The sequence below is a fragment of the Choloepus didactylus genome, unplaced genomic scaffold, assembly GCF_015220235.1.
Source record: "Choloepus didactylus isolate mChoDid1 unplaced genomic scaffold, mChoDid1.pri zz_scaffold_154_ctg1, whole genome shotgun sequence".
Taxonomy (NCBI): domain Eukaryota; kingdom Metazoa; phylum Chordata; class Mammalia; order Pilosa; family Megalonychidae; genus Choloepus; species Choloepus didactylus.
Window position 1 is genome coordinate 21,980 of NW_023637632.1, and position 18,791 is coordinate 40,770.

Genomic DNA, 18,791 nt, shown 5'->3' on the forward strand with positions numbered 1-18,791 from the left:
ATGGTTGATTTTCCTGAAGGTTTTTTTTCCAGTTAGATTTTTATTATGAACAAAACTTGATTAAAAGTTGAACAAACTGCCTCAAAACTCACAGAGTGTCAGGATGGCCAACACTTAGAAAAATGGTCATCTGTCACCCATGCCTTCACCAGAGTCCTCACGTTGCAAGGGTTGGTGGCGGAATCTGAATCGGTTTTGTGATTTTTATTAGGATACTGATGGCTACCCCCGTATAAACCCTCCAGAATTGCTGGCAGAAACAAGTCGCCACCAGAGATGGGGCAGAGGGGCCCACATCTCCATTTCACTGATTTCGTCCCACGGAGGTCTGGGAGTTGGGTTGTTTCAGTCATTTTTGTGCTACTTGTGAAAAAATGCTTGCGCAGGGAGCCCCGACACCTGAAGAGTGGAGAGAGGCCGGGGGAGGCCCCAATCAGGCCCCTGCAAACCGGCCTCTGCTGGCCGCCTGGAGACTGCAGCTGGCCCTGGGCAGCACGCCCCCTCCCCAGGAGGCTGCAGGCAAACCAAAGAAGAAGAAAGAGAAGGAGAAAAAGAAGAAAGACAAGAAGAAGAAGCACAAAGTGAAGGCCGAGGAAGAGATGAAGACTATGGTGGACCCGCCAGCCAAGCAAGCCCAGCAGAAGACTCCTGCCAAGAAGGCCAACTGCGGGGACCAGGGGCAGCAGGGAGCGGAGGAAGGGCTGCAAGCAGGCGTCGGCCTCCTGCTGAGAGGGGGAGGGGGGGGAGGGGGGGGAGGAGGGGGAGGAGGAGAAGGGGGGGCTGCCATGAGCTACAATGAGAAGCGCCAGCTTAGCCTGGGCATGCACTGGCTGCCTGGGAGAACCGGGCCGGGTGGTGCACATCATCCAGTCTCAGGAGGGCTCGCTCAGGCGCTCCATCCCCGAGGACATCGAGATGGACTTTGAGACGCTGAAACCCACCACGTTAGGAGAACTGGACAGAGATGTCAAGTCTTGTGTACAGAAAAAAACAAAGAAAACCATTCTCCACAAAAGGGAAAAAGCAGGCAGCCAAGTCCAAAGAGGAGCTAGCTCAGGAAAAAAGAAAGAGTTAGACAAGCGGCTGCAGGATGCCAATGGGCAGCTGACCAACGGCAAACCACCAAGAAAGAGATATCCGGCTGCACGCCCTCGGGAGGGCTGTCCTGGCTCTGCAGCAGCGGCTCCTCGGAGTCTGGAAGCAGCAGTTCCAGTGGATCCAGTTTGGATAGCAGTGACTCGGATTAAACTGGGCTTGGATGGAACAGAAGAGACAGATGTTGCACACGCCCGGGCGCTGCAGTTTCCCTTCTATGGTTAATAGATGACTTTCATCCCCAAAGGTTTTGTAGTCATTCTCCTGCATCTCATCACTTGAATAAACTTGACTCCCATATCTGGCTCCTGATTCTTTTTTTGTGTGTTCTAATGTTAAATGTTTATCCCTGAATTATACACAGTGTGAGGGAAATTTGTTTATTTTTTACTGTTTCATGTTTCTCTGTCCACCCACAGAATAAGCATTCCAAAACTCTAAGATTACATTTCTTTTATTTTAAATTTTATTGAACTAAATCATAAAATTGTCATTTCATTCACTTTGTATCTTTTCTAGTAATATTAATTTTATCAGTTTGGAGTCTATCTTCCACAGCTTTCAGTTACTTTCTACACATTTTCTAAGGTTTTACTTATTTCTTTTTCCTTTTGCTCCTTTTCAATCATGTCCTGCAGGTTTATGTGTGAATTTTTAGAAATGCCTGTTTTACTTTGCTTTTATATCCAGTGTGTTCCTTATCTGAAATGGTTCTCTTTTGATTTTTTTAATTGTTTTACAGCCCTGCCAATTTTCTCTTCTCTTACCTTAAAAATTTCTAACTGTATTTTGAGGTCTGATTTGGTAACATATTTATGATTTTTCATCATCTATTCTTATTATTACATGAATGGGTACAGGGATCACTGTCAACTCATGATAATGAATAATTGGCAAGAAAACCCATTCTGTGATCTTTTTGGAAAGGAAGATCACTGAGGTCAAGGTCTCCCTTGGACAACAAGCATTTAAAGCATTTGCTGATTTCCATAGTGCATATACCTATCCCATGACCAATTTCAAGTTACTAAATGTTTAACAAGTGTTTCACAAATCTCTTAATCATTTAGTCACCAACTCTTAAAAGCCAATACATGACAGCCCAAGCTTATCCCCAGGTGAGGAGTGGAAGGACAGTGTGGAAGGAAACAAGTGGCTCTCCTGGGATGCCCCAGGGTGGGAATGTACTGACAGACTCTGTTACCAAGCAAGGGCTCATGCCTGGTGTGCACAGAAGCCAATACTATGACATGGGGATTTTGTGGAAAGAAAAGTCTTTTATTGTGAGTTCAACAAGCAAGAAGACAGGTGCAAAGCTCAAATCTGTCTTCTTGATCTAAGAACTAAGGGAGATTTATAGGTTGGAAACAAAGAGAAATGGGTACAGTGATGGGATTTAGGTTGGCATATTCTGATTGGCTGTTGGTAGATAAATGCCAGGAGGAGTTAGGGAGTTTAAAAATGCAAGTGCCAAGCCTAAGCCTATGGGGCAGGAACAGAAGCTCTACATAGGAAATCATACATCCTATGTCCAGAAAATGTTGTCTTTAGTATGATGAGTGGGTGGAAATTTAACAGGACAGATGCTATTATGTTACTTTCAGTTGCAGTTAGTAGGGAGTGTGCAAGTGTGGCCTCAGGGAATCCCTAAGAAACTACTAGAGCCAGTTGGGGCTGGGGAAGACTGACCATAAGAGACTCAGGTTACAGGGAACCCAGAGGGTCACAGAAGTGTCCATTTACAGCAATTGGTATGAGTTTTGCTTGCAGATGAAGGTATTCAATGCCCCCATGAATTGATTGAGTCATCATTATATTATTGGTCATTTGTTCTGTCAGAGTTGGGATAAGTCGTTAAAGCATAGCTTAACTAGGAGTACACCAATAATAATTACAATAAGGATGAATAGCCCTGTCTGTAATATGTTTATGAACCAAGACCCGATTCCTGAGGGGAGCCAACTAAACAAATCAAATGAGAGAAAACTTGCTTCCATGGCATTAATCTGATTTTTCATGTGAAATAATATTTTCATAACATTAGCAGATTCATCAGGCATAAAAGTGCACCACTCAGTTTTGATTATAGTGCATGTGCCACACTGGGAGGCAGATATGAGTCTAGGGCTATTTGGTTTTGGAGGACAGCTTTACGCATGAGGGTGACTTCTGTATACAGCAGGGAAACACTATAGGGACTACTGTTTAGGGCTTGCTGAGTAAATCTATGAAGGGTTTCAACATGAATGAGGACATCTTCAAAGTCTATTGATGGAACAAATATGGATGCAAGATGATCATGTGAGTGGAACACTGATGGTGCCCATCTAGCTTTTAATAAGAGTAAATTAGCAGAAGGAGGCAGAATGCTATGAATAGTTCTTTGGGTCCATGGCAGGCCTGATGTACATCATCCTAGCCAGCATGGGGCAACCAAAGCCATACACTGGTGCTCCATGTCCTTTGGGTTCTGTTTGGAGCTTTCCAATAAATGCTAGGTTGTCTTGACAAATCAGTCCCAAATCAGTCACTTTCTTGTAATATAATAGTTTGGTGACATTGTTTAGGGATCAGCCAGACCATTTTGCTGGTAATATAAAGAAACTGCTGCTTGGAATGTTTTCATTGATCCCAACAAAAGGGTTTTGACCCAGGTGGCCATACCCAGGGGTCACTCATATTATGCCATCCCAGAGTTGTATGTGTCCTTCCTTTTCCCTAATAGTTAAGTTTTTATCCCTGGGTGATTGTTTTGCCCGTTGTATGGCCATATTGACAGTTATGTTATAGGAAAAACTGACCATATACCCAGATGCATTAATATCAGTGGACCAATCATTTAGGTCAGCATTAGTTATGTCTATAGAGTTAATGGTCATTGATTGTTTTTGTTCCTGTTTAAGTATCTTAGTACTATTCAGTCTTTTCCCTGAGAGCTGAGATGCACCAGGGTAGGCCAGAAGCACTGGAAAGTGGGAGCTGACCACATATTCAGCAATTAGATTGATTCATAAAGATGGCATAGGAGGGTGCCCACTGAAGGAAAACATCACCATCAGGGTTGCATTGATTATGGTGGGGCCAATATAATTATATATGAGGACAATGAAGAACAAATGGAGAGGGAACAAGGTGACAGTACTTTACAACTTAGCTTTTAGGCCTGTTCCTCTTAAAAAGCACTTTGAGATTGGACATGTATTTGCAGGAATACTGTAGGGTAGAAAATCATTACTTGTGAAGTTTGTCCATCCACTGTGAGGCTGTTGCTGAAGACAGGAGATCTGCTGTCTGTGAAGTCTATTACCCATTTGGGTCCCAGTGGATGGGCCTAGGGAGATCTTATTGATCCTGGGAAATTAATTTAACTCAAGAGTGAAAGCCCCATGTCTTCATTCCCTGCAAATCACCAGAAGAATTGGTGATTAGTACAACACCATAAGGCCCATTCCACTGCTGACATTGTTGGTCTTTTGGACATTTATTTTTTCAGACATTGGTTTGTTTGTTGTTGTGTTTTCTTCTTGTTTTTTTGTTTTTGTTTTTGTTTTTTGCAATTTCATTCAAGTTTTAAGACGTTCCCAGTCTTCTGGATTCGTGCAGTGAAGAAGTACATCTGTGGGAAAATTAAGGTGGCTCCAAGTATATTGATTAATAGCAGGTAAATTAGCACCTAAGGATTACATACATTTCCTAGTATCTAATTCCTTAACAACATGAGTATTTGCTAAATCACAGTAAATTTTAGTCTAAAGGTGTTCCATATAACATTTCATATGAGCTCAATTGGAGCCTGCTTCTGGGAACCACTCTTACCATAAGCAGTGCAATTGGTTAGTTTCTTGGCAAAAGTAGGCTAGTTTCTTGGCAAATCTTTGCCAAGGTCCTCTCTGAGGTGTGGTTCTTCTTTTTGATGTTTCTAGTAGATTGTTGCCCCCAGGAGGCATGAAACTACCAATGTAATCCTAGGGCTCTGGTAGCTTCTTGGGTTACTTTAGCTATGAAAGCACCCACATTATCACTCTGCAGAGAATAAGGTAGTCCACATCGGGGAAAAATTTCTCTCTGTAAAGCTTTTGTTACTTTGGAGGCTTTCTTGGTCCTGCTTGGAAAGGCTTCTTCCCATCCTGAGACGGTGTCCACAAACACTAACAGGTATTTATAATTTCCCTGGACTTTGGGCAAATATCAAGCTATATTATTAGATAATCCAAATGTAAAATTAAGAGTAGTCTCTTCCTTGAACTCTGCCATCCTATAACCCAATTTACAGGAGGAACCCATTCGTGACTGTATACAGATGATTGAAGAAATGTATTCCAGCCAACTGAACCTCAGAGACCAACCCTGCAGGAGCCAATCACAAATAGAATTGAGAGGTCAATCTGGAAGTTATTCTATGAATTTTATAAATATTATTTTTGTTTCTAGTGCTTAGAATAGTAAAAGAAATGACAGAATCCCTTGAATGTAATTCAGTAGATTTGATTCTTGATGATAATCTTATAACTATATGGCTTTTATTATGTGACCATGTGATAGTGAAAACCTGGTGACTGACACTACCTTTTACCAGTTTGTGGGCAGATGAGTGACAAAATGATGACAAAAATATATAAATAAAAGTGGTATAAAAGGTATGTGTGGCTTGAGTTTTCTTTTTCTTTATTTTTTATTTTTTATATTTTTTCTTTATTTTGGAGTAATGATAATGGTCAAAAATTGATTGTGCTGGTAAAAGCACAACTATATGATGATACTGTGTGGCCATTGATTGTATACTTCAGTGGACTATATAGTGTGTGGGTATATCTCAATACAATTGCATTAAAAAAGCAGACTCTAGCTTGAACCCTGCTGCCCTATGTGTCAATACACAGGAGAACTCCATTCATAACTGTACACAGATAATTGAAGAAATTCATTCCAGCTGACCAGACTTCAAAGTCTAACCCCAGAAGGAAGTCAGTCTCAAGGATGTGCACAGAGAGAAGTAGCTTCGTGGACCAGGGATTCTGAAGTGCTGGGAATGCTATGGTAATCCTCCATGAAGCTCTAGAGGCAACACACTTCCTCCAGTAATGTCCACCCAAGAGCAGAAGTATAGCCTTACTAGAGCCTTGTATCTAGGAGCTGGAAACAGGAGTATCATCTACACCTGCTTCTAAGTATGTTTTTCTCCATAATCCATGCACATTGAGTCATCTGGAAAGTTATGGGACTATAAACCTCAGTTAAACAAGAAGAAATTAAACACCCAGAAGTTATACAAACAGTGGTAGAGGCCATTATGTTTCCATTGGAAATAGCTATTGTCCATTGTCTTGGGCATCAGATATTGATAACTTAGTATCAAAAGGAGATAATTTCCCTGGACAGAATGCTAAACAGGTGGCTGAGACACAAGAGACAAAAAACATTTTAGCCGTCTTAATACCTAACATAGGTCTGGATTCATTATGTCCCAATATTCAGCAGTAGATGTAAAGAGAGCTAATGAATGGGGTTTCAATGTTGACTCCAGAGACCCAGAAGAACCCTACAAAGCTATGAAGGATGGGTGGATTTATAATGAACAAGGGATTATTTTAATACCTGAATATTTTATAGAAAAAATCATCACACACAAACACCAAAAAAAGTCCGTATGGTTGAGATGCCATGTATCAATGGCTTTGAAAATTCATAGTTGGACAAATATGTAGAGAATAATTCAAAATGTGGTTAACAATTGCTTGATTTGTGCCAAAAATAATCCACAAATGGAATATCCTGCTCCCATTAAAGGAACTCAAATGAGGGGTACAGAACCAGAGGACGATTGGCAATTACAGGGAAGGCAACATCCCCCTTTTTGTTCAAGGTGGCATGTCACAAAGTGGGGAATATTCACCACTGTTAGTTGTCCCAAAGTAAATGTTTCAGCTTCCTGTAGAGGTCACTGGTGGCTGCCATGACATGGAGAATACTAGCCAAACCTGGGAAACTATATCCAATCATTTGGAAAAGTAGGCAAAAGGGCTTCAAGTGCTACCCAAGTTTTGCATTAGTACCCCAAGGCCCATGCCTTCTCTGTCATGTACAAACAAATTGAAAGGTTTCCTGAGATCTTGGAGGCCAAGGACTGGGGCTGTTAAGAGAGCTTCTTTAATAGCATGGAACACCATTTGACCTTTAGCAGTCCAGTCTAGTGCCTCAATGTTCTTTATTTAATGGCACCATAAGAGATCTGGCTATAAGTCCAAAATTTGGAATCCAGATTCAACACAATCCAGCCATTCCTAGAAATTCTCAGAGTTGCCTCTTAGTGATTGGTTCTGCCACTATGGCTATTGCTTCTCTTCTCTCTGGCAGTAAATTTCTTTGACCCTTTGAAAGTTCAAATCCTAAGTATTTCATGGTGGTCATGAAATTTGGGCCTTTTTCTTGGAAACTTTATAGCTTCAATTTGCCAGGAAGTTCAGAGTTAAGATAGCATTTTGATCTGAAACTTCCTTGGTGTTACCGGCAGTCAGGATATCATTCATCTATGTAGTAGGACTCCCTCCTGAAGGTAGAGTTCCCTCAAATCTTTAGCTAGTACTTCTACAAATATAGTGGGGGCATTTTAAAATCCTTGGGGAAGCACAGTCCAACAATACTGACACTTTCGACTCATTTTGAGGTTTTTCCATTTGAAAACAAATGGTTGTTGAGAATCTGGACTCATAGTTACAGAGTAGAAGGCATCTTTTAAATCTAGTACTGTAAACCAACAGAAATTAGAAAATGTTAGAAAAGATGCTCTGGATAAAAGGAGACATTAAGGGGAGAATAAGGAGAAGTGAAAGCTCCATTCCAAATGGAAATTTGAAAACACTTCCAGGCATGGTGTCAGAAAAATCCACCCTAGTGGAAAATGTTCATATCCTTAAAAGTAGAACAAAAAGAAGTAGGATGAAAGCCAGAGAGAGGTTTGTCTAAACCTTTCCAGATACTGAACCTCAGAAAGTATTCCCAGCACAAAAGGATCAACCCCAGTATAAAATTGCAAATTTTAGGTTTGATTTCTTTGGTTTTATTGCACAAGTATTTTCTTTCTATCATACTAAGTTGCAAAGGAGAACTCATTGCTATTTACCATGTCAGTATCCCAAAACATGTCATAAATTTTGGTGAGTAGAGTATAAGTAATAAAGTCTGTACTGCTTCCTTCAATGGGAAATGAGAGTCAAGGTCACATCATGCTCCCCTGAGTGCTTTCACCTTTTTCCTAGTTGTCACCCTGGTAACCAAGTCAACTTTGAAGTTGATGGGTCCAGAGCAGGTATATTGGATAAAGACAAAATGGGAGTAAAAATTGCAGCAGCATTTTGAAAGCAGGTGGACATAATGGAAAAGTCCCTCAGTTGGCAATTGTTGAAGACAAATATTATCAACATTGTATTTCCAGTAAGGACTGTCCTTTCATGAGACAGGCACTGCTCCTGAATAACAGAGTGCAAAGCTGGTCGAATATTCTGGGTCCACATGTTAGCTTTGTCACCATGATGCCAAATGGGTCTCTGAATGCCAGCAGACCTCAGTTTCCTTATATGCAAAATAAGGGAACTGGATTCAATAAGTGATTCAATGCAACATTGATTGAGGGCCTTCTATGTTCTAGGATTTCCACTGGCATAAAAAAGTATAGGGTTCCTATGATTGAAAGTTTCCTCTTCTACATCTATGATTCTATGACAAGCAGATGTACTTGATTTACTGCAATTTCTTGCCCAGGGTACATTCATTAGTTCCCCTATGGATGGATAATAACTGAAGAGGAGGTGGTCTCAGATGGGAGGAAAGATATCCTGATCACTGCCAGTCATGCAAAACAGCAGGATGAAACCACAGGAAACAAACATCCACCATTTATGGTGAAGGATTTCTGCCCTCCACCTAATCCCCAGTGAAGTCTGGGCAGATAGGAATTAGACAAGAAGGGTCAAAAAACACAAATTCCATAAGATTTTCCTGAACTTCCAACATGTGCACTTTCTAATGTTTCCTTAGCTTTAAATATGCTTCTATAATAGCCAAACCATTTTCTTTCACTGTGCATTATCAAAGCTTTCAAATTTCATGGTATTCTAATACACCAGTGTAACTAATTTACCTGTAGAGTGCTCAGACTCTGAGAAGAAGTACATTATTCCAGATGAGGAGGCAAGTGGAGGGACCATAAAAGATGGTGAGAGATTACAAGCAAGGATCACAAACACTGTCCTTCCAACAGATACTTATTGGTGATTATCAATTGTCCCCAGGAACCAGGAACCAGGTTTCATGCATTCCCAGAAATTTCTCTTGGTTTTTATAAGTGCACATGTAGAGGCTGCAGGACCACACAGGCCTGAATGTTGGAGTCTCATTCCTTCTCTACAAATATTTACATGGAAACACTTAACTGATGACACTCAGGTCATCCAACATCACCAGATTTATCTAGAAATCTTGATCACTTCCCAAATAATATACAAGAACCTAATACTCTATAGGTTACCCTGGAGCCTTCCTACAGCCAGCTCCAGAACTTCAAGGTCCATGTGTGGCCAAATTTGTCTTTTCATTTCTGGCTTATTTCACTCAAAATGTTCCTCAAGTTGCATTCACATAGTTGCCTGCCTCACGACTTCACTCCTTCTTTCAGTTGCTTGATATTCTATAGTATGCATACATCATATCTCACCATTCTGTTCATCAGTCAGTGTACCCTTAGGCCACATCCATCCATTGCAAATCATGAATACTGCTGCATAAATAGCAGTATGAAAATGCCCATTCATTTCCATCCTTTTAGTTCTTACAAGTATTTACCCATTAATGAGGTTGCAGGACCTTATAGCAATCCCATACTTGGCTTCTTGTGGAACCCCTCACTGTCCTCCAGATGGGCTGTATCATACTACTACCCCACCAAAAGTGAATAGGTAGATCCCTCTCTCCATGTTTTCTCTAGCACTTTTACCCCTCTGTTCATTTTTCCCCTGCAATTTTATAGATACATTCACATATCATACCATCATCCGTGTACAAGCAATTGTTCACAGTATCAGCATATAGTTGTGTTTTCATCACCACAGTCAGCACTTGAACACATTCATTACTCCAAAAAAGTTAAAATAAGAATAATAAAAAGGATAAAAGAAAAACTAAAAATACAATAAAATACAATTAAAAGTCAGACAACACCACCACCAAGAATCCCATACCTCTCCCTTATATCCCCCTCTGATAGACATCTTTAGTATATTGCCTTTGTTACAATTAATGGCAGCATATTACAATACTACTCTTAACTGTAGACTCTACTTTTCCTTGATTGTCTTTTTTGCCAACACCATCCCATTCTCAACACCCTGCAAAGTTTACATTCATCTGTTCTCCCACATGTAAAAGCATTTTTATATTTGTACATTTAATAACTATCATTGACCACTCTAGATTTCACTCAGTTATACAGTCCCAGTCTTTGTCTTCTATATTTTCTTCTGGTGTCATCAATGCCCAAACCTTCCTCTTTCAACTCTTCTCACAGTCATCTTTGTTCAGTGTACTTACAATTGTCTGCTACCATTTCTGGATCTATACACTCAGGTATGTTGAAGATTCTATACTCTTTCAGCATCAAATGACTGACTCTTTCCTCTTTCTATATCCTGATAACCTGTGTTCTCAGCTTTAACTCTCAATGTTTGCTCACTAATATTACTTCATATTAGTGAGACTAGACAGTATTTGTCCTTTTGTTTCTGGCTAATTTCACTTAACATAACGTTATTCTTTTAAATTGAGTTTTAATTTGCATACAAACTCACTAAAATCACCCTTTTAGTGTATGTTCTGAGATTTGACAAATGCATACAGTCATGAAACCATCCCTACAACTGAGATATGGAAAGTTTCATCAACTCCAAAATTTCCCTTATTCCTCAATGTCCTTGCCTGGATTTGGTATTAGAGTTATGCTGCCTCATAAAATGAGATGGGAATATTCCCTCCTCCTATATTTTCTGAAAGTGTTTGTATAATAGTAGTATCATTTCTCATTTAAGTATTTTATATATTTAACCAGAGAAATCATTTTGCTCTTGAATTTACCAATGAGAAGATTATTTACTAAAAATTTCATTTCCTTTAGGGCAATTTAGATGATCTGGATCCTTTTTGTGCCTGTTTTTAAAAATTTCTGTCCTTTAGGAAATTGCTCATTTTGTCCAAGTAGTTCCCTTTATTGACATACGTTTGTTTATAATATTCCTTTCATTTTCTTTTAGCACCCATAGGTCTCTAGTGATGTTCCCTTCTTTTATTCATGATAATGGTTATCGTGTTTTCTTTCTTTTTTTCTTAATCAGTTTAGTTAGTGATTTATCAATTTTACTGATTTTTCAAAGGGCCAGCTTTTTCTTTTGACAATTTCTTTGTCTCTTTTCTATTTCATATTTATTATTTCCCTTCTTTTATTGGTTTGGGTTGAAATTACTCTTCTTTTTCTAGTTTCTAAGGGTTGAGATTATACTCTGATATCAACTTTACTTCTTTCCTATAATAAACACTAAAAGCCATCCATTTTCTGCAAATCAAAGCTCTAAGTACATACACCCTGCAGATTTGAATATGTTGGTTTTTATTTTCAATCATTTCCCTAGTGAGGAAGGCAGAAAAAGAGCCAGGGGACTAGCATTGTAAATCAGCCAATCCTGAACCACCCTTGATGGACCAATCAAGATAGCCCAGAATGCAAGCCCTAATTTACATAGCTGGGCACCAATCAAAATGGTCTTCATTTGAACCAATCAGAAGTCACTCTTAGCTGGTCCCCCATTGGACCAGAGCGCAGCACCTTATTTGCATGAAATTCAGCCAATCCTAAAACACCAATTGTCTAAGCCCGCCCCCTCTAACCTATAAAAGGGCAAGCTCCAGCTCACTCTTCTTAGTTCTTTGCCCCTAGTGTCTGTGTGAACTGATCAGCGCGGCGGACCCTGGCGGAGCGGCGCTTGTTCCAGCTTTTGAGTTCCTTCTCGTTGGGGTCCAGAAACTGGAAAATACGTTTAAGTAAGAGCTTCGGTTTTTTTCAGTGAGTTGGTAATGCTAGTGGATAGTTTAGCTTCTAAATAAGTATTTTTCAGGTTATACAGCCATTGATTTCTAGTTTAATTGTGTCATGTTCAGAGAATGTGCTCTATGATTTCAAACTTATTGGGTGCATAACATGTAGAAATAATATGTATGTCAATAATACAAACTGAAAGAGGGAAACAAGTGTATTATTTCAGTTTTTTCTGAAAGTGTTTGTACAATGTTAGTATTATTTCTCATTTAAATCATTTATAGATTTAACCAGAGAAATCATTTTGCTCTTGAATTTGCCAATGAGATTTACCAGAAATAAGACTTTTAATGGCCTAGTATATAATCTACTTTAGTGAATTTCCTGTACATGCTGCTAAAGAATGTATTTAGCAGCTATTTAATGTCCTATAAATATCAACAAGAACAGTTGACAAGGTTGTTGAAATCTTCCTAATATTTCCTGATTTTATTTTTTTCAACTGTTGATAGCACAGTGTTACGTTCTCAAAGTATATACTGTGCATTTGTCTATTTTCCCTTTAGTTATGTCATTTTGTTTCCATATTCTGGAGCTCTATATGTTCCATATTGCAGTAGCTGCCCAATGAACTGCCTTAGAGTTATGAAGTGTCCCCCGTTCTCTCTAGTCACACCCTTTGTGAAGTCGGCTTGGTCCGTTAGCATAGACGTGCCTGTTTTCATACTTCCTCTTTCTGGAGGGTATCTTGCACAGGCTTTTATTTTTTACTCTATTTGTGCCTTCATATTTAAAGTTTATCTGTTTTAATTATCATACAGTTGTGTCTTTTCTGCAAAATGCTTTTTTAATCCAATCTGGAAATTTCTGCTTTAAAGGATGGAACTTCAGTTTATTTACATGGAAAGTAATTATTCATACAACTACTAGTTAAATCTACTATCTAGCATTTTGTTTTGTTTGTCTCAACTAGTTTTCCCTGTTTTTTTAATTTTACAATAACTTAAAGCTTTAGTATTCCATTTTAATTTTGCTATTGGAGGCATATTTATAATTTCTAGTACCTTTGTCTTGTATTTTCATTGTTACTCTGAGTAGAAACTTGAAATACTTTTGTTTTAATGCAAATAGGAATGATATACATTTCTCTTTTTCAGTTTATTATTGACATACGTATTGTTTCTACATTTGTTAGCACCCAATGATAATATATTTGCTGTAATCAGCCAAATAGAGGAAAAGGAGTATTAGTCAAGCTTTGTGTTTCTTTGGGAAATTCATATTTCCATCTAATATTTTTCTATTTAAAGAACTTAATGTGAATTTCTTTTAGTAAACATTTGTCAGCTTGTGTATATATGAAAATCTTCATTTCACTTGCATTTGTGAAAGAGGTTTCACTTAACATACAATGTAGGTTTCATAATATTCTGTTCATTTATTTTTTGCTGCTTTATGGGTTGGTTTGAATTGAGTTTTGTGGTGGTTTTCTCTTTGCACTTTCAAGATGCTTTTCCATTGTCAATGGCTTACGTTATTTTTGAAGAGACGCTAGTGTGATTTCCAGCATTATTCTCCTGTAACAAATGTGTCTTTGCTTTTAAGACTTTATCATCATTTTTAAGCAGTTGGACAGTTATGTTTATGTTTCCATGTGTCAAGTTGGCTCTGGTTATAGCGTCCAGTTTGGTTAAGTAGAAACTGGCTTCATTGTTGCTGTAAGAGGGTCTCATGGATGTGGCGCCCCTGGCAGAAGGCAGTGTGGGGTTGGGGCGGCCGCGCCTCTGGGGGTCGTCGGGGGTCGGCGGGGAGTTGGAGCTCCCGAGGCCGGGTGGCAGGGGAGCCCCGCGCCGGTGAGCGCCCGCCCGCCCCGGGACCGCGGGTTCTGGGTCTCCGGCCCGCGCCGCCCGCGCCTCCCTCCCCCTGGGCCTGCTGGGGCGGGCGGAGGCCGGGGAAGGGCGCTCGGGGCGACGGGGCGGTCAGTGGGGCTGGAGGAGCCGGGCCTGGCTACCGGGGCGACTGGCGGAGGCTGCGGGGTGTGGGGGTGCTGGGGCGACAGGCCGGGGACCAGGGGAAACGGGGTAACAGGGCCCCCAGGGGCGGCCTGGGGAGCGGGCAGCCGAGGGCACCGCGGCAACAGGGGGAGGCTGGGGCTGCGGGGAGGCCGAGAGAGCTGGGGATCTGGCGTGAGCCTCCAGGGCCCCGGGGTGGGGGTCGTGTCACTAGAGGGCCTCGGGGTGGGGGTCTTGGCACTGGCTGGTCCTGAGCCAGGCTGGGCCCCTCCCCTGCCCCCATCTGCTCCGGTGGCCCCGCCCCTTCGGGGCCCTCCCCCTGCAGACCCAGGCCCTGGGGGGGGAGCTGCGGGGCTGGGGTGAGGGCGGCGGGGCGGCTGGCGACCACCTGTTCCCTTTGGGCTTCCGCGGATCAGGCCCATCCCCTGAGCTTGGCCTTCCGCACGCAGCCAGTTTTGTTTCTATATTGTCAGTTATCTTAAGTTTAAGAGTATTTTTCACTTTGAGTATTTTTGTTGTTTATATAGAACTCGAAAACTTCCTATTTAACCACCTGAAATAAAAATTTCATGGTGTTAATTACATTCACAATGTTAATATCATTACTAATCATTACCAAAGTTATTTTATCTGAAACAGAAAATCTGTACTCATTAACAATTAGCCCCCATTCTCCCTGAGTTCTGCCCCTTGTAATCTGTAATCTATTTTCTGCTTCTATGAATTTGAGTAAGTGAAATAAAATAATCACCCTTTTGTGTGTGGTTTTTCAGTCAGCAGGATGTATTTGAGGCTCATCCATGTTGTAGCATGCATTAGAACTTCATTCTTTTCCAGGTTTTATAACGTGCATGTACAAAGCTTAGTTTATCCATTCCTCTGTTGATGGAACTTGAGTTCTTACCGCTTTTGGCATTGTGAATAATGCAGCTGTGAACATTTTACAGTTGTGTTTGAGTCTCTGACTTCAAATCCTTAGGACATATTCCTAGAAGTGGAAATTCTGGTCATATATTAATTCTATATTAACTTCCTGTGGAAACACTAAGCGTTTTTCTATAGAAATTGCACTGTTTTACAGCCCCATCAACAATATACAACGATTCTTATTTCCACATCCTTGCCATTGACTTATTTTCCAACATTTAAAGTAATAGTCACTCAACTCACTGAAGTTGTATCTGATTTGGTTTTGATTTGCATTTCCCTGATTACTAATGATGTTGACCATCTTTTAATATGCTTATCGCTCATCTGTGTATCCTCTCCAAAGAAATGTTGTCTCCACTGCTTTTACCATTTCTAATTGGACTGTTTTTGCTGCTTGTTTTTAAGTGTTCTTTATATAAACTGAATATTAAGCCCTCAACAGATATATGGTTTACAAATAATTTCTTCTGTGTGTTTTTTCCACTTTCTTGAAAATGTTGTTTAATGCTGGAAAGGTTTTAATTTGAAGTCCAATTTATTTTTCTTTTGTTGCTTGCTCTTTTGATGTAAAATTTAAAAATTCTAGGCTAATACAGGGTCTTAAAGATATTCCCTTAGATTTTCTTCCAGGAGTTTTATAATTTTAGCTCCTATTTTGGTCATTGACCTATTTTGACATGTTTTACATAGAGAGTTAGGGTGACTTTTTTGCGTATCAATATCCGGTTTTCCTAGCACCATTTGTTGAAGTTAATTGATTGTACTTGATGCCTAATCAAAAATCTATTTGGTATAAATCTTTTTTTTAATTGAATTTTAAAATCTATTCTCTTGGTCTACATGCCTGTCCTTATGCTAGTACCCAACTTTTGAAATTACTGTAGCTTTGTAATGAGTTTAAACTAGAGAATGTGAGTTCTCCAGCTTTGTGCCTCAAGATGGTTGTGGCTCTTCAGGGTCCCTTGCCCCTTCCATTGACTGTGATGATTGGCTTATCCCATTTTGTGAAGAAGGCTGCTGGAATTTCACTGGGATTGTATTGAATGTTATCAATCACTTTGAGAAGTATTGATACCTTTACAACGTTTAGTCTTGAAATCTATGGACCTGTGTATGTCTCTCCATTTATTGAGGTGTTGTTAAGTATCTCTCAGCAATATTTTGAGGTTTACTGTGTATAAATCGAATATACTTGGTTAAGTTTATTTTTGGGTATTTTATTTTTGGATGAATTTTAAATGGAATTGTTTTATTTTCTAGTTGGATTGTTCATTGCTAGTGTACAGAAACGCAACTGAGTTTGGAGTGTTGATCTTGAATTCCTGCCAGTGTAGTGAATTCATTTTTCAGCTCTAGTAGAGACTGTTGGGGATTTTCTAATTACAGGAATGTTATCTACAAATAGGGAAGGTTTTATGACTTCTTTCCTTTCAGCACAATGTTGAAAGGAGGCACACACATCTTTTTTTGTTTTTAGGGATAAAGCATTCAGTCTTTCACAATTGAGGATGGTGTTATTTGTGGGTTTTTCTTATATGCTGTTTTATCATGTTAAGGTTACTTTCTATGTCCAGTTCTGAGTTTTATTAAGAAAGGGTGCCATCTTTGTCTAATGATTGTTCCATGTCAATTGAGGTGATCATATTAGAAACACCATGATCCATGTGGTATATTGCATTGATTTTCCTGTATTCTTTGGATGATAAATCCCACTTGGTCATGGTATAGAATCCTTTCATACTATTGGATTCAGTTGGCTGGTGTTTTGTCGATTTTTGCATCTATTTCATGAGGGGCATTGGTCTCGAGTATTCTTTTAATGGTATATCATTTTCTTGCTTTGGTATTATTAGGGTGATGCTGGCCTCTTGGAATTGGTTGAGAAATGTTTGACCCCCTCAAATTTTTGACACATTTGAGAAGGATTGGTCTTACTTCTGATTTAAATGTTTGGTAAAATTTCTCTGCTCTTGGGCTTTTCGTTAGGAGGTTTTTGATTATTGATAAAACCTCTTATTAGTTTGAGGTTTTCTATTCTTGATTCAGTTTAGGTATTTTGTAAGTCTAAGAATTTGTCCATTTGTTTTCATTTAATACATCAATGTGGAACTGCTGATAGTATCCTGTCACAGTGCTTTTCATTTCTGGAAGTAATGTACCCCCTTCCTTTGTGACTTTACTAAAGTGCACTTTTTTTTTCATTGATACTTGATTGTTTTCCATTCCCTACTTAATTTCTTTGCTTTAACTTTTACTTCCTTCCTTCTCCTGATTTTGCATTTGGTTTGTTATTTTCTAATTCCTGTAGGTGTGAGATTAGGTTAAGTTGTCGATTTGAGTTTTTTCTAAGTATCCTTCCCTGCAAAGCTTTTTCTGCAACCCGTAAGTTTTGGTAATGTATTTGTTTTCATTCACCACAAGATACTTCCTAATTTCCCTTGTGATGTCCTTCTTTGACCATTGATTGTAAGGTTCTTGTTTCCAGATACTTGTTTATTTCTTGGCTCTCCTCTGTAGTCATTTCTAGCTTCAGTCCACTGTGGTTAGAGATACTTCATATGATTTTAACATTTCAATTAAAATATGACCCCACAAAGAAAAATGTTGATGTCATAACACCCTGTCCTTTGGGTGTGGACTCATTTTTGAAGAGGTTGTATAAAGGTCATACACCTCAGTTTAGTCCGTATTACAGAAGAAGAAATCTAGATTTAGACAAGGATGGCTGAGCAGTAGAAGCCAGAAGGAAGAAGCAGCTTGCCCTGTGGCAGTGCAGAGATAGAAGCCATGGAACAAGACATCACCACCAGAGTGCTACAGACTTGGAGAAAGCATACCCTGCTTGTACCTTGGTATTGGCCTTCTCTAGACCCCAAAATTCTGAGATTTTTTAATTCCTGTGTTTTAAGTTAACCAGTGTGTGGTATCTGTCATAGCTGTGGCAAACTTTTTTGTACTAGGAATTTGGATGTTAGCTATTACAGATACCTAAAAATATGTAAGTGGCTTTGAAAGTAGGGAAATATGTGGAGACCGAAGGAATTTTAAGGTGTGTGTTCTGAGATTTCAGAAAAATGTGAAGAGAGGTTTAGAAACAATTTCTATCATCTTAGAGAATATTCATATTGTCATGGACAGAAAGTTGGTAGAAATGTGGACACCAAAGGTGCTTCCAGTGGGGCCTTAGAATGAAATGAATGGGTTATTGGAAACTAAGGAAAGGCAATTCTAGTTATAAAGTAGAGAGCTTGGTTGAATTATCTTAGTGTTGGCATGAAATTCAAACTTGTAGATTTCCAAGTAGAGTGTGGACACAGCCTGCTTTCTCATTTCTGTTCGTCATAAAATCTGAGAGGAAAGATATAAATTAAGGACTGAGCTGTTAATCCACAGGAACCAGGTAGTGATGATTTGGAAAATTTTTGCCTCTCCAAATGTGTTTTGAGGGTCCTCTCTAAAGTTCTACTGAACATGTATGCGTGCTAAGGAAAAAAGTCATAATTCATGGATCCAATCAGCCATTGCAGATGAAATGATAATTGTAGATACAAGTACCCAGAAAAGATCTGTGGAATATCCTTTTTTCTGAAGACTTGGGCTCCTTTGAATTGCATGGAGAGCTGACAAGGTTTTTGAGAATATTGTATAAGCAGGAACACTGGAAGCTTCCAGTGAAA

General features: G+C 39.6%; 1 pseudogene; it reads left to right on the plus strand.

The window, feature by feature from the left end:
- The first annotated feature begins 374 nt into the window (after positions 1-374).
- Positions 375-1,247, plus strand: LOC119525985 (annotated as a pseudogene).
- Positions 1,248-18,791: the final 17,544 nt, after the last annotated feature.